This window comes from Gymnogyps californianus, chromosome 3, assembly GCF_018139145.2.
Source record: "Gymnogyps californianus isolate 813 chromosome 3, ASM1813914v2, whole genome shotgun sequence".
Taxonomy (NCBI): domain Eukaryota; kingdom Metazoa; phylum Chordata; class Aves; order Accipitriformes; family Cathartidae; genus Gymnogyps; species Gymnogyps californianus.
The window spans coordinates 94,685,744-94,700,472 of record NC_059473.1 but is presented as its reverse complement, the minus strand read 5'-3'; the positions used below and the strand labels follow the sequence as shown (position 1 = coordinate 94,700,472).

Sequence of the window (14,729 nt, the reverse complement as noted above, 5' to 3'; positions counted from 1 at the left end):
ATTTGCGCTACTACCAGCATCACAAGAAATTTGAAGGGGGGGGGGAATACACTGGAGGGTATTAGCATAGACTTCTTTCCATTATTCTTTGGTTCTTCCATCTTCTGTGATTTGTTTCTACAAGATGATCATTAATCTCCTGGCTGTTAACCCAGAAGCCCTCCTGACAGCATTCTGTCTACAGAAATCAGACCTTCACCAAGGCCAGACTTGGACAGAACAACTACTAACTTTTAAACACTGGAGAAAGTATTGTCCCTTCACTGTAACATTTACAAGCACACATGGTTCTCCTTTCCCATGTATTTAACAAGCATCTGAATGATTCCACTAAGGTAGCTATAACACAGTTCTCACAGCTTGGAGACGAGGGACGCTGTGCAAGGAAACCACTCTGCACCCAGTGCTTCTATAGCTATACTCATTACACACAATCCACCTAGTAGTAGGAATATTTAAGAGAGTCATAACGTTCCCATGGAGACAGAGCCGAGATCTTGTCTGATTTCATTCCAAAACTACTGAAAACAGAGAAGAGCTTTTGCCAAGGCAATTTTGGCAAGTATTTCCAGCAGTATCCTGGCTTGCCAAACTGCATTTGGATTTTGCTGGACTTATTTACTTGTTCAGTATGCTCAGAGAAGTAGAAACATTTGTTGCTGTAGAGAATTTGGCTTGCTTTGAAGACCTGGAACAACACTTAAAAGATGAATCAGAGACTGACTGACTTAGGAATTTGATCTATTAACCTCAGCTCGTAGTGGTGTTGTATCCTGAAGTGTTAGAAGTAATCCATAGCTCAGCTACTTCAGGTCTGAGACCAGACAACTCTGCGAACTCTCAAATGGCACTTTTAATGTGCTATTTTTATATAGCCAAGTTCTACTCCTTTCAAAAATACTAGCCAACACAAGCCGTAAGACAACCCTGAATATCCTCTTTAGGAGTCAAAACAGCACAACTACATTTTATGACAAAACTGGCATTCTTTGCTGACTGTGTGGAGATAAACCCTAAAGGCCTGATTTTCAGAAGACATTAAGCATCCAGTCTCTCTCAAAAACAGTTACAGCCCTTTAGGACACCTTTACTTAAAGGCTGATCCCTCCCACACTGTTGTCCTCACCCTCACTCCCCACAGGGCCGGTCAGTGCTCTGCTTCCACCCTGTCACTGGGGCACGCAGGAATGCTTTTGATCAGATGCGTCAGAGGTACACTGGTGACATATTTTGCCTGACAGAGTCATGCTCAACTGCTCAACTCAAAACCTGGAGTGAAAAAATCAAGGTATTTCAAAAGCACTATCTGCAGCGCTGGTTTTCAAGGTTTTGGTACTGTTTCTCCCATGTTTGTCCATTCCACATTTTCAGCTTTACTAGCTTCCTTTTTCTCACTTTCCTTTTTTTTTTTTTTCTGAGCAAGACATTTCTTCTTCATACCTCCCTCTATTCCCCATCTCCTAACACTGCCCGCTACCTTGCCTTCCCTTTTCCAACACAGAAGCTACGTACTAGGTCATAGCCGCAGTCCAACTATCCTCAAAGCACATACTGCTAGAGAAAAGTACAAAATAACACCCAGGCTTACATAGTGTCATTTTTCTAACTCCTCACTGTTATAATATAAATTCATCCTGGAGGCATAGCATTTCATGTAATTCTTTTGCCTTTTAAAAGCACATATTCTTACAACTCCTTCAATCCATTATCCAGTAGGCACCTACAATGCATTTTTCACAAACAGAAAAATCAAGTATAAACATACCCTAAATTTCTGATTTCTGAATGTGTGTGTATGTATATATTTCAGTTGCATTCAAGATGAACAGTACCAACTTGCTTCCTAAGAGATACAATTAGACTGCTCTATGACCTGTTCCCATCTTCATTGTACCTTTCCAATATTTAATTCACTTATAAGCTAACAGGAATACCTCTGGTTTCTTCTAGATAAACCAACAACAAAAAAATAAACCAACAGAAGATAAAGAATCAATGCCTACCTCTCTCCACCCCAGGGAAACGTACCACTCAACGATGGTTCTTCATTGATAATTATAGTTTTAAATCTGTTCACCAATTTTTAATCCCTCTGATACATCATATCTAGACTTTTTACTATTTCAATTTTTTCCATCAGGATGTTTGGGTTGCCAAATCCAATATCCTGAAATACATCACAAAGGCTAGTGTTTGTATGAGGCTACTAATCTGCCCAATTTAACATGAAATAAAATAAAAAGATGACACGGTAGACAAGTTCCATTTCCCAGTATGGGAAAACTCCACTTACCTACTTTGGTCCAAGTCCTATTTCAGTAGTTCTGTCCAAAACCATGTCAAGCTGACAGCCTATAAGCAGTTGTACACTCTACGCACCCAGTTAAGCCCCAGCACAATTTAGTTTCTATCTGTGATCTGGAGTACTCTAATTTTAGATTAGCAGTCCACAGTTTCTCATAATACTCCCCTCTAACTCCTTGATACCAGTTATTGACATCTTCTAAGTTATGTCATATTTTAATAGCTATTGTTAAACATCCTCCTGGCTTGCTAAAGTGGAAAGAATGCCATCAACATTTGTATCCAACTAAAATCTAGGTTTTTAACCACATACCTGACAAATCTATTGAGTATTGTTGTCTTTAGGCACTGCTCTATGACTTTGACTTCTACCTGATCATGGAGCACCAACATTAAAGTTACTTTTGTTTCTAATAAAAATCTTTCTTTCTCTGACTGTCCAGCTGTCCTCCCTCCATGTCATTTTCTTACTAATTTTATACATTGCTTCATTATCTGCTAATTTATATTCATGGAATAAAAGCTGACAGCCATCTATTTAGGGATTTCTGCTGGCAGGAGGAAGGGAAAGAGTATTTTTAAGAGCCATTTCCACCTCTATTCTCAGACATTTTATCTTTGCTATCTCCCTTGATTGTGGATTCTTCCACAACTAGTAAGATTTTTTGTAAGCCATTCCAAAGTGCTCCGCTTTTTCTGTTCATATTTCATCTTTCACCTTGTGTTGTTCAAAAGCTTTCTACCTTTTGAATTTCCTCCTTTGAGAGAAAGAGATTGTATTCATCTGACCACATACAGACTTTTATAAGCCAAGATACCCACACCTGAGCTAGTTATTCTAGACTGACTTTGAAGATAAAGGAGAGAAATAAGCAGGGCAACTGGGGACAAGTCATTCCATTCCTAAATATCTATCTAAAATAAATCATATAAATTGTCCTGTAAAAGGGCCTCTCCTTCTTCATTAACGTAAGCCTAAAACAGTCCAGCTTGGACATATTTAACTACAGCACAGCTGTAGTAAGTTCAGCAATATGAATCCTTTTCATAGGTATTTTGTACCAACTTTCATGAACTATTAGATCCTCACAGAGTATTCAAAGGTAATAACGACACAAACCCACTGTGGGACAGAGGAATCACATTTCTAGTGTTTCTCCACCTTAAGACAACACCATATTTACTTTCAGAATGTTAATTCCTATTTGTTTCTTTGTGAAGAAGCTTAATTACTCAGAAAATAAGCAAGTAACCATTTTTGAGGTACTTGGCCGACTGACAGATACCCATATTTATGTGACTTGCCAAATGGCTGCTATACCATTTCCAGGGCCACCTTTGATCAGAGCTGTACATCTGCAGGGTCACAGCCCCAGGCCTTATCTACCAAGCTCTGCAGAATATATACAGCCATTTCAAATGGGTCTGACCTCCGTCTTTGAAATATTTGTGAAGATGCTGCCGTACATGCAAACTTCTTAGAGAAGAGCTGGAGAAGGTTTAGCATAGTTTAGCAGACAGGACATTGTGCCAACCCCGCAGAGCTGTTTGAATGCTGCTTTATACTCTTTTCCCCACTGCTCCTAGTTGTGTCTTGCCCTGTAAGTCTATGACCTAAGCTAGTTTCCTTCCTTTCACTGCTTTCCATGCATTACATAGCAGCTCCAATTACTACCTGGAGTGTCTCAAGAGACATCACTGTTTATACAAAAGACCAAAAACCTCTCATAGCAGGTACAGTTTCAAGGAGTACTGAGTTCAGCTCTAGGGCCCCCAACATAAGAAGGGCATGGACCTGCTGGAGCGAGTCCAGAGGAGGGCCACGAAGATGATCAGGGGGCTGGAGCACCTCCCCTATGAAGACAGGCTGAGGGAGTTGGGGTTGTTCAGCCTGCAGAAGAGAAGGCTCCGGGAAGACCTTATAGCAGCCTTCCAGTCCCTAAAGGGGGCCTACAAGAAAGCTGGAGGGACTTTTTACAAGGGCATGTAGTGATAGGACAAGGAATAATGGCTTTAAACTGAAAGAGGGTAGATTTAGATTAGTTGTAAGGGAGAAATTCTTCACTGTGAGGGTGGTGAGGCACTGGAACAGGTTGCCCAGAGAGGTTGCAGATGCCCCCTCCCTGGAAGTGTTCAAGGTCAGGCTGGATGGGGCTTTGAGCAACCTGGTTTAGTGGAAGGTGTCCCTGTCCATGGCAGGGGGGTTGGAACTAGATGATCGTTAAGGTCTCTTCCAACTCAAACCATTCTATGAGATTGTAAATACTGTTGTAAATGTGTGTCACATAGACTTTCCGTTATTTCACCACTGTTTAATTTAAGCTGTTAAAAACCCCTCCATATGTTTTGAAAACATTTCAGGATGTTGATGATGAGCATATATAGCTATAGAATTAATCACTGTTATGAATCCCAGAATCACATCAGACATGCAGAAAGGCTTTAAGGTTACATAGCTTTCAACAATCAAAATAGAGGAACTTCACAGCTCATTCTAGCCTCCATACATTAAATTGCTGACACTAATAAGATCCTTGCTCTAAAGGAACAGCAGCATTTGTTCTTAATGTAAACAGACTAAATATTCAGTTGCTTTATTTTTTTTTAAACCAACAATTTTCGAGCAAGAGCTTCAGATGTGCACATATTCCATGGAATAATGTCGTAAATAAAACACAGCTAGAAAGCTTGAAACTAATTGTATTAAGAAATTCTAGAACACAAGGCTGGTTTACTCTGCTCAGCACGCACATCTAGGCAACGCATGGAAAAAACTAAGCCACTTGCACAGCCTCCTTTGCCTCTTTATTCTCCTTCTTCCCTGATACATGTATGCATGTATGTGTGTGTATACACCTATGTACACACACACAAATAAAAATACAAGGCAGAGTGTATCAGCGTTGTGGAGTAGAATTTCTTAATACAATTAGTTTCAAGCATATATACATCTATAAAAATATATATAAAGGAACATAAAGGACATACATTTGCTGTGCGGAAGGGTGAAAACCTTTCTGGAGGAAGTAAAATATTTTCACCATTCTGCACAGGATAAAGCAGACAGTTTCCCCAGAAATGGCAGCACATATCAGAAATGCAGCTATCAACTCTGCAAAGTCAACACTGCAATAAGAAAATATTAATCCTACTCTCAAAGTATACAGAAGGTGATGAGGGCAAGGGAAAAAAAAGTACTATAAACATTATTGTAAGAAGATCTCTTAACAGCCTATGGCCTTCAGAAGAATGCACAAACTCTTCCCAAAGCTTTTACTACAACAAAGTAGTTAGAGAGGTTGTTGACTGATTAGCCCTTTATTTCTGAAATTGAGCAAAAAAGTTTGAAAAATATAGAAAAAGTTCAAGCCAGTAATCGAGAATAGCATTAAGTACAACTGGATGTGGGAGTTAATACATGTATAGGCTGTGATGGCCTTGAAGACAAAAGCAAGCAGTTTAAGTTGCATCTAATGAATAAAGGTGAGTCAGGGGAAGGCAAAGAGATGAGTGATCTGGTGAAAGCAAAGAGACAAGAGATCTCTGCACAGCATCCTGGAGAGCTAAAAGCAAATACTCTGCCCTTACACAAGACAAGAATAAAAAAAAAGCAGTGCAATGAAGAGGACAGAATGGCTCAGAGCTCCTCCAGGCAGATGCTGAAAGACCGGCTATTGACTGAAATACACCTGGATGCCCAGAAGAGACTGCAAAAAAGCCTCTGAGCAATATCCCTCTCTTCAACTGATATTCTTGCCTTGCTATAGACAGAAGCTCTGGAGTTAATTTTCTATGCTCTGCATTATCAAAAGAGGTATGTATTTAATCAAAGGGCACACAAGGGAGAGGGGAAGAAAAAATCTTCAGCAACACAAGACAGAAAGTTACTGAAAATATCTCCAATTTACTCACAAGAAAAATCAAGTGCCAATGACAGGAAGTCTGAATAGGAGCAAAATGCTGGCTATCCATATTAAATCAAGAGAAGTATTGTTAAATAAAAGAAGCTACATTTACATCCACAGCTAAAAAGATGCCTCAAGCCATCATCTGGAAAAACACTATGTCACTGCATGGCACGTGGCTTCCTTCTCATATCCTTTGTTCGTTTATTTGTTTCATAATAACTGTTTGAAGCTTTAGGAAAAAAAACAGAACAGTCTGTATATATCAGTACAAAAAAAAGGAGTGATTTCATGCATTGTGGTCCATAAATTACTGCTTAAAGGGAAAAAGGTTATATGCCCAATTCAGCTCAAAAGAATCATCCTTTCCAATTCAGATTTGTTGTAGAGCTACAGGATTAATAACTTCTTTTACTGTGGTTTTAAAACAAAACAAGCACATTGTATAATGCCTATTTCACATATCATTAACAAAGAAAACTCCCCAAGAAGCGTGGCTATTAAACACTCACTTTTCAAGCAAAGAGTTAAAGTACATATCTGAACAATATACGGTTTTGAGTGTGGCTTGAGTAGGAACAGCAGCTCAGTACTGAAAGCTTTCCATTCACATCATCAACTGTATTCTCTTCATAACAAGTGCATATGTAGGCAGATGGATTGTGGCTCTTCCAACAGCTGCCCCGTCATTTTAAAGATGATTTCTATAAACAGCGTGCACGGGTAAGTAGCTCTGGTTGACTTTCTCCTTTTCCTTCCCTCCTTCCTGGCCGGCAGACAGAACTTCTGCAGAGTCAAAACCAGGACCGCTCAGACAAGAACTGCTCTTCCCTTTCAAACAGTGCCAGGGAGGGAAGCAGCTTTTTTAAGAATACATCCATTAATTCAGTAGAGGGGTGAAGAGGGCTGGACTTGACCTACACAAATCTGGAAGCCAGGGCCTGAAAGCAAGACCCTGCCTTCCAAGTGAGACACTGATCTCCACAAGTACCAGGTAAGACAACATACACCAGCATTTAGGGTAATGCAAAGCTAGCAGCCAGCTTCCACCACAGACTTAAGGACCACTGCTCTAACATTCTTCTGAAGTTTAGCCCTAGCAGGTTTTAAGAGGTAGCTGGCAGAAGAGCGGGTTACGTGTCTGAAGCTGTTTTTCTGGAAGAAAACTCCTCATGTGCATGTAGTGAGATTAGAGGCTGAAGAAAACAGTCCCAACATACTACTACATTTTCCAAGAGGAAACACTCTGAACTTTGAGACGGTACGTAATTCAGGAAGAAGAGTAATAGAATGGGTATTGAAAGAATTTCCTGCCAAAGCACAAATACTATCAATATGTAAATCTTCACAGGAGGTACTTAATGCTTTTGATATTAAATACTCTGCCTATGCAAGTTCTCTCCTATTGCTCAATCCTCTTCAAATATATAGCGAAGCTTTCCAGATGAGGAGATTATCTCAAGAATCCTCTGCCTAGATAGTGTTTCTCAAGTGCATCCAAGTTTCATGAATTTAATTACAAGGTCACTTAGGAAGTTCTCTGGGTTGTCAATAAAGCCAGTTTTAAGCCCAGAAAGGTTGCAGAAGCACTCACCTAAAATCTTTTGCTGAACCACAGCTCTCTTCATTACTGTCCTACTTTGTCAACAGTAACATCCATCTCTATCATTCACAAATATAACCTGACTGTTGTCAGTAATACCCATTTCTCTTTTGCCATAGATACTCACAGAAAATTCAGCTACTTCTACAATGAATGCAAGCCCTACCTCTGACATCTACCTGGCCATGAACTTAGTCAGTACGTCACTAAATTTGCAATACTTTTAAGTCAAATGTTGTATTCATATTGACTCTTCTTCTTCCAAGTTCACTACAAGCTTTTCAGAGTTTCTTAGATTTGCAAGAAAACGCTTTTGGAAACCTCTGCCCATTTCACCTGCTTCCTCTGCTGTACTTCGAAAAAAGATCAACCTAAAAACACAGCTTCATCAGTGTCTGTCCCAACTTCAAATTCACGTACCATGTTAACTCTGTCCCAGCCAAAACCAGGACACCATCCAACCAAACCATCATCTCTCAAGATATTTATAGCCAGACAAATAACTGGCTAAGAAGATATGTCTTCTGTCTTCCTCCATTTTTATTAAGCGAACAACTCAAAGCCGCCTACACACACACAGACAGTCACTCCTAAACCCATCCCTCTGCCCCCCTGGTCTTCCTCTCACTCTTCCCGTTTGTCCCCTGCCCACATCATCTGGATTCCACTTTGATGCCACTGGTCTTGAATTAGATTGTAATCCTTTGTTGGGAGGGCACGTACCTTACTACGGACGGTGAAGCATGCAAGATGATGTACAGTGCTAATCGTAACAGGAGCCTTCAAGCACTACTAAAATACAATACAATCTGAATCTATGGCAAGTGTACAAATCTACACCAAAAGCTATTTGCAAAGTATGGATTAGTGAAGTTTCCTCAAATATACAGCATGCTTTCTTGACATTGCAGATACTGCTTTAGCTACCTACATGCCAATAACATTTTTTAAGAACACTGACCAGGACATTAGCTCCTTTAAAAAAAAAAAAGTCAGAAACTCTAGAGAGTCTTAGATTATCTGTACCTTATGTGAAATGTAAAGGGACAGATTAATGTTTAGATTATGTCTCCTCATACTTTTATATGAACATGCATACATATATGAGAAACAAGGATACTGACAACAAGAAAAAACAAGTTAAGAACAAAACTCTCTTTACCAAAGGCATTGATATTTAGCATACATACCAACAAGACGCATATCTTCTCTCAAGAGCGAATACACTAGTGCTTACAGTATCAACTTAAATCAGTTATGTGCTACAACCCCACTGCTCTTTTTCTGGTATGATAGCAATCATCGTTAAATACCATCCCAATCACATAAACTGTTCTCTATGTCCTGGGGTGATATTTAAGCACAGGGGTCCACCCACACATAAAGATAGTTGGCAGGACTGGAGTCTTGAAATTGTCTCAACTGACTTCTAGAAAAGTATGAATCAGCTTTCAGCACTTCCTCCTCTTTTTTTTTTTTTTTTTTTTTTTTTTGAAAGGGAGGAGGAAAGGCAAATGAAAGGAAAGGGAGAAGGGGGAGGATCACTGAACCTCAAACAGCTGAGATGCTGTGATACGTCAGAGGTGAACCCGGTCGCATGAAATCTCCCTGACCTCCCCATCATTTTTCCTGGAAGAGGCCCAACCCTGCAAAATCTTTTTTTATATACTTTTTTTTCCACAGTTGCTCTAATTGGTGCATTTCTAGTTTCCAGAACTCCTGTAAGTGATTGCTTCCTACAAGGCTTAGGATTTCAAATTCTAAATGAACCATTGCAGAGATGCTAAACATGAGAAATAATCTTGTAAAAACTTTGTAGTGGAGTCTAGAAACGAAGCCAAGCAACCTGTACAGCCAAGCAAGCTGCACAGAAATTCGCCTCTGAAAACTTAGAATTGAGTTTGCAGTTAAAAATATAACCTAAGTGATTCCATTTTTGCTCTTTTTCCTACCAGAGATTGGATGACTTCTAGATATTCCAACACAGACATCACAAGAAAGATTAAGCAGTACGTAGAAAAGTTTGGCCTAAATTCATATGTCTGTGATAAACCAAATAGAATAGAAGTTTTAAACAGACAACCATGCTTTAGGTGTCAAACATTTCTTGACGTCTGTGGCAGTTGGCAGCTGCAAACATCCGACTGAAAGCCCCATCTGCTGCTTCACAGCTTCCAGTCGAGGATGTTTACAGTCGCTCACTGTCAACAGCAATACACATTCCTCAGCTGTTTACTTTATATTATTAACATGCAAAGGCCTCCAAGCAGGTTAGTTAAGATCGCTACAACTTCGGTTGCTGTGTTGCTACCCACAGATGTACACAGGACTGTTTTCATAAGTATTTACAAATGAAATGAAGTATGATTTCCAGAGGAACATTTGCAAACAGCCAGGCGTATTTTCTGCTCAAGCATTACACTTCTAGAATTATGTTGCCTATTTTACATCCGGTAAGAATTAAAATAAAGACATATGAAAAGAGCAGCTTGCTTCCACTGTTGCATTTGTTTTGTTCTCCAGGAGACTAGAGCAATCCTGTCACGTTCATTACAAAAACTGCACTATTCCACAACTAAGTTCACTTATCAGCACAGTGACTAAAGATAGCAACTGGCACGAAAATAGAACCAAACCCTTTCTAAGGGTATTGCACTACAGTGTCTAGGATGGCTTCCTTCCCCACGGAAAAGTGGATGCAAGGGAATTATGTGATATTAGAAGTTAGTTTATGCAACATTTGCTTCCAAATAAAACCATGGAAAAAAACCACCCAACCCACAGGGGACCATGGGGAAGGAGGAGGAAGTTGTGTAGCAAGCTCTGTAAAGGCTTCAATAAAGTTCAAACCACCCAAACCTGTTAGATTTCTACAAATTGTCTGAGCTAACCAGTTGCTGCTACACTTCACATAGTTGGCAGAATGGCATTTCTCACCAAACGAAAAAGCCAAAAAGATTTGCCATAATAATGGCCCGGTTGTATGGTTCTGCTGTTTGTTTTTCATTCTATCTCCCATTTCCTTATTAAGTTAATGATGGGGAAAATTAAAGATTAATCACTCAACTATTTTTCTGAAGTCATATGAAACCGCAGCAGGCAAGCAGAGTGATTGTATCACTCTAATTAGAAGGTGTTTTTTCCTTGAAACTTTCTTGCCCCCAAATGAAATTACTGCACTGTAAACCGAGTAGGTTATGAAAAGACCATAGCTGGAACGCAGAAGCCTGCGGCGTATTTACTCAAACTGATAAGTGTGAAGGATCTCTATAAATCACTTTCAAAACTCAAGGTTATATTTTCTATACTAAGGTTAAGAAAATTAATCTTTCAGGCAGCAGGTGAAAACAAGCAGAATTATGTTGGGGCCTTTCCCTTTATTCAATACCAACTTTGAGCTATTAAAGCTTCCTAGGGAACCACATTTTCTCAATGGGTCAAGTCACTAAGGAAACAAAGCAAACTTTATCAGTGCTGCACAACTCTACATTCCAGGAATTCCTAGCACTTGGCATCTATATACCACGCCAGAGCCACGGGATCCACTTGCCCTCTCCTTAGCAGAGCTACCATGACAAGCTATGAAACTCTCAGTAAGGTGCCCAACTTCACAAAGTTGCCAATACAAGGAGGTACTGACATCCCTGCGTAAAGTCTGCTGAAAGACAGGAGGGTAAGAAAATATATTTCCTATAACAGTACTTTGGGGGGGGGGGGGGGGGGGGGGGGAGGAAGAGCTCCTCCTCTGGCAAGTTCCATCTTGTTTATCACAAGCCAGCTAAGAAAAACACAAATAGTCACCTTGCAAGACCACATACATAGACTGTAAAAAAAAAAAAAAAAAAAAAAAAAAAAAGGGGGGCAACAAAAAAATTCTTAGATGCAAATCACTGACTGCAGAATGAAAAGATTTCAGCTTAATTACACCTAGTCATGAAACAGAGATTAGCCTTTAATTTGTAAATATACCGGCCTAATATCTACAACTTAAAGGGGGGAAAAAGTAGGGATACTATAAAATCCTACTATTTTGGATTAATTAGAGGAAGGACATTATGTCAGCAACAACGTGCAATTCCACTCCATGTATGGCTTCCTTTCCGCTTTTAAAAGACATCAAACAGATTATATCTGTATGAAAGTCAAGGCAAGGTCAATCTAAAACTGTGAGGCATTTTATCACACAGTATGGACTGTTAGGCAAAAGAATGCAATCAGTTATCTTTACTGCTGTTCTTTAATTTGTACAGTATTCTTATAGAGGTGTTGAGGCAGAAAGTGTCCAAGACTCAAATACCAATCAACAGGGCTTGATACATGCTGATCTTGATAAGGTTTTGAACAAATACAGGTAAGAAAAAAGGAACAACATTCTAACTTTTCAATGTCTTCATGAATTTACAGTTCATGTCACAGAAGGAGAAAGGGGCACACTGGTGGCACTTAAGCACCGTTCAGTTAAAAAAAAAAAATTCACCTGTTTTTCTCTCACTCTCCTTAAATTTCCAAGCCAGATGAATGGATTATTGGTGACAGAGAAAAGAAAAAAAAACACACCAAAAAAGCGCAACTAAACCAAAATTTTCCAAGTGCTGCTAGAATTCAAAAACAGGGCCTCTGCATTTTCTATCGCCTTCCATACAGATGAAGTGATATGCAAACTCAGACAGGTAAATTAGTTTTTAATCATATTAGAATAACACTGGAATACCAACAGATAAAAATGCAAATTCAAAGCTGCATAGAACTTAAAAAAAAAACTTAACTCATGGCAATTGTTTCCTAATTTGCTTTGTACTATACATTTTCAAATTTGCTTGTCAAAAACCTTAAGATCATCATTAAATATGGGAAAAAATTATTCCTCCTCTTCCTGTCACTGACAGCACAGGAAGATTAAGCACACACTACTTATATGAACTCAAGTTCACAGCTGTTATGATACAGCATGAGTATCTCCAACTGTTGCCGACGAATCCAATTCTCCCAACTGCATTTGAACTCACTCTAAAATGCCTGAAGAAGCAGGCTCCCCCTGCGCTGAGCAGGCAGTTGCAGACAAGCAGTTGAAATTATGCACCAAGTGAGATACAGAACATCCAAACGTTTGGGAAGGAGAGGTCAAAACTATTGGTAAAAGTATGAACAACATGTAGTGCATTTTCTTGAGCCTCTTCCCAAGAGTCTCTCCTCAATGTCTAATCACTGGGGATTTTAATCAGCTTTTAATCCATCTAGGTGAACAAATACTGTGGTGCACCTCAGTAGAAATATATCTGGAGAAAAAACAAGAACTTACTTCTTGGATACCAGCTGATCCTACTTCAGTCCCCTTCATGCGAGATACCACACCTCCGGGGAGAATTGCATTCTTCGGCCGCCAAAGACTGCTCCTCAGATTTCCAGGAATCTGTATCACACACATGAACAGAAGTTATTGTAATTCCAGAAGTTCAGTAGTTCAGATCACATAGTTCTCATTATTAGGACTGTCTGCAAGAAGTCAGATAGCTTTTAACAACCATTATTAAAACCATGTCCTTTTCTGGTATAGTCATTTAAAACTTAGAATGTGTTTAAAGTGACACATTACTCCTGAATGCAGCTGTCTCTCAATTAGAGGAGATAAAGCTTAACTGCTAAGGCAGCGTAAGTATTCAGAACCTATATTGAGGTAGTTAAATTTCCCACCAGAGATAGGCATAACGACTTCTCTTATTTATTATCTTAAGAAATGTACAGATTACACAACCAAAACCAAACATACAATAAATCTGAGATTGAGCATCACTTCAGAAAAGCAAAATCCCCAGAGTCCTCCTAGTTAAGCCTTTAAGACAGAGAATGAATTTATTCACGCAATCATTCTGGAGGAAAAGGGACATACAGAACCCCCTTGCAAATGGATGGACGGACAGACACACAAGACAGAACCAGATCATTAGGAGAAAACCAAAGAAATAGAGAAATAGAGATTAAGAATAGAAGAGTGTGGAGACAACACAACAAGGGGAACTAAAGCAAACCAATCTGTAGAAGGAGAATACACACGACAGTTCTGAAATCTCAGTTATGAGCACGACAAAAGCAAAAGAAATGCAGTAAGTAGGGCTTATTAACTGAAATGTATATACTCAAAATATATTATTTATCAATTTGCACTCCTGACACCTTTTGAAGGTACTTGAACCGGTTCTGTACGTGACCACATGAAATGAGGATACCTCTGATAAACACATCTTCTCTGTCAATCAACCAGCTCCAGCAACAAGTGAAGGTTAAGGAGGGATATCAGCGGTATTTATGCTCTCCTATAGAATCAGTGAACAGTACAGTGGTGTTTACTACTCTACATTTAAGTGTCACGAGGGCATCACTGTGAGGCCCACAAACCTTAAGTACTGGCCAGAAAGGAAGGTGCAATAGGCTCAACCGTCCTTTCGTATCAGCTCGCAGAAGTGGATGACGCCCAGGTGGTTCAGAGCATTACTCTACTTGTTGGCCAAGCTGAGTGCTGTGGTCGGTCGCTGTTCCACTGTGGAGCAGAGCAGGTGACTGGTCTGAAGCTGCGCATAAGTATGCATCGCTGTGTCAGTTCCCAATGCAGAATGCTTAAGTCGGTGGTTTTCTATTTCAGATAAATACAAAGACCATGTACTGGGTCAACACAAGAATAACGAGTGTATATTGTACAAGAAAACAGCACCCAACGGCAGTAACTCCTTCTCGTGCTTATTTGGGAGAAGCGTTACCCAAGAGACTGTAACATGCCAGATCCCAAGCTTAGCAAAGAACATTTACTTAGATTTAACAGGGTGAACAAACTACTAAGAGCACACAACTTATTCAGTGTCATTGTCCATATTCAAAGGAAGGCAAAATACAGCCGCAGTGAGAACAAGCCTGTGGCACAGGGG

The 14,729-nt window shown here is 39.7% G+C and overlaps 1 long non-coding RNA gene across 1 annotated transcript in view; it reads right to left on the bottom strand.

The window, feature by feature from the left end:
- The window catches only part of LOC127015217 (uncharacterized), a 29,774-nt gene extending 15,524 nt beyond the window's left edge, over positions 1-14,250 (bottom strand). The window contains exons 1-2 of the long non-coding RNA XR_007766301.1: positions 14,206-14,250; positions 13,112-13,222 (exon numbers count right to left, since the gene is read on the bottom strand). This is a non-coding gene — a long non-coding RNA (uncharacterized LOC127015217). The remainder of the gene's footprint in view (positions 1-13,111; positions 13,223-14,205) is intronic.
- Positions 14,251-14,729: the final 479 nt, after the last annotated feature.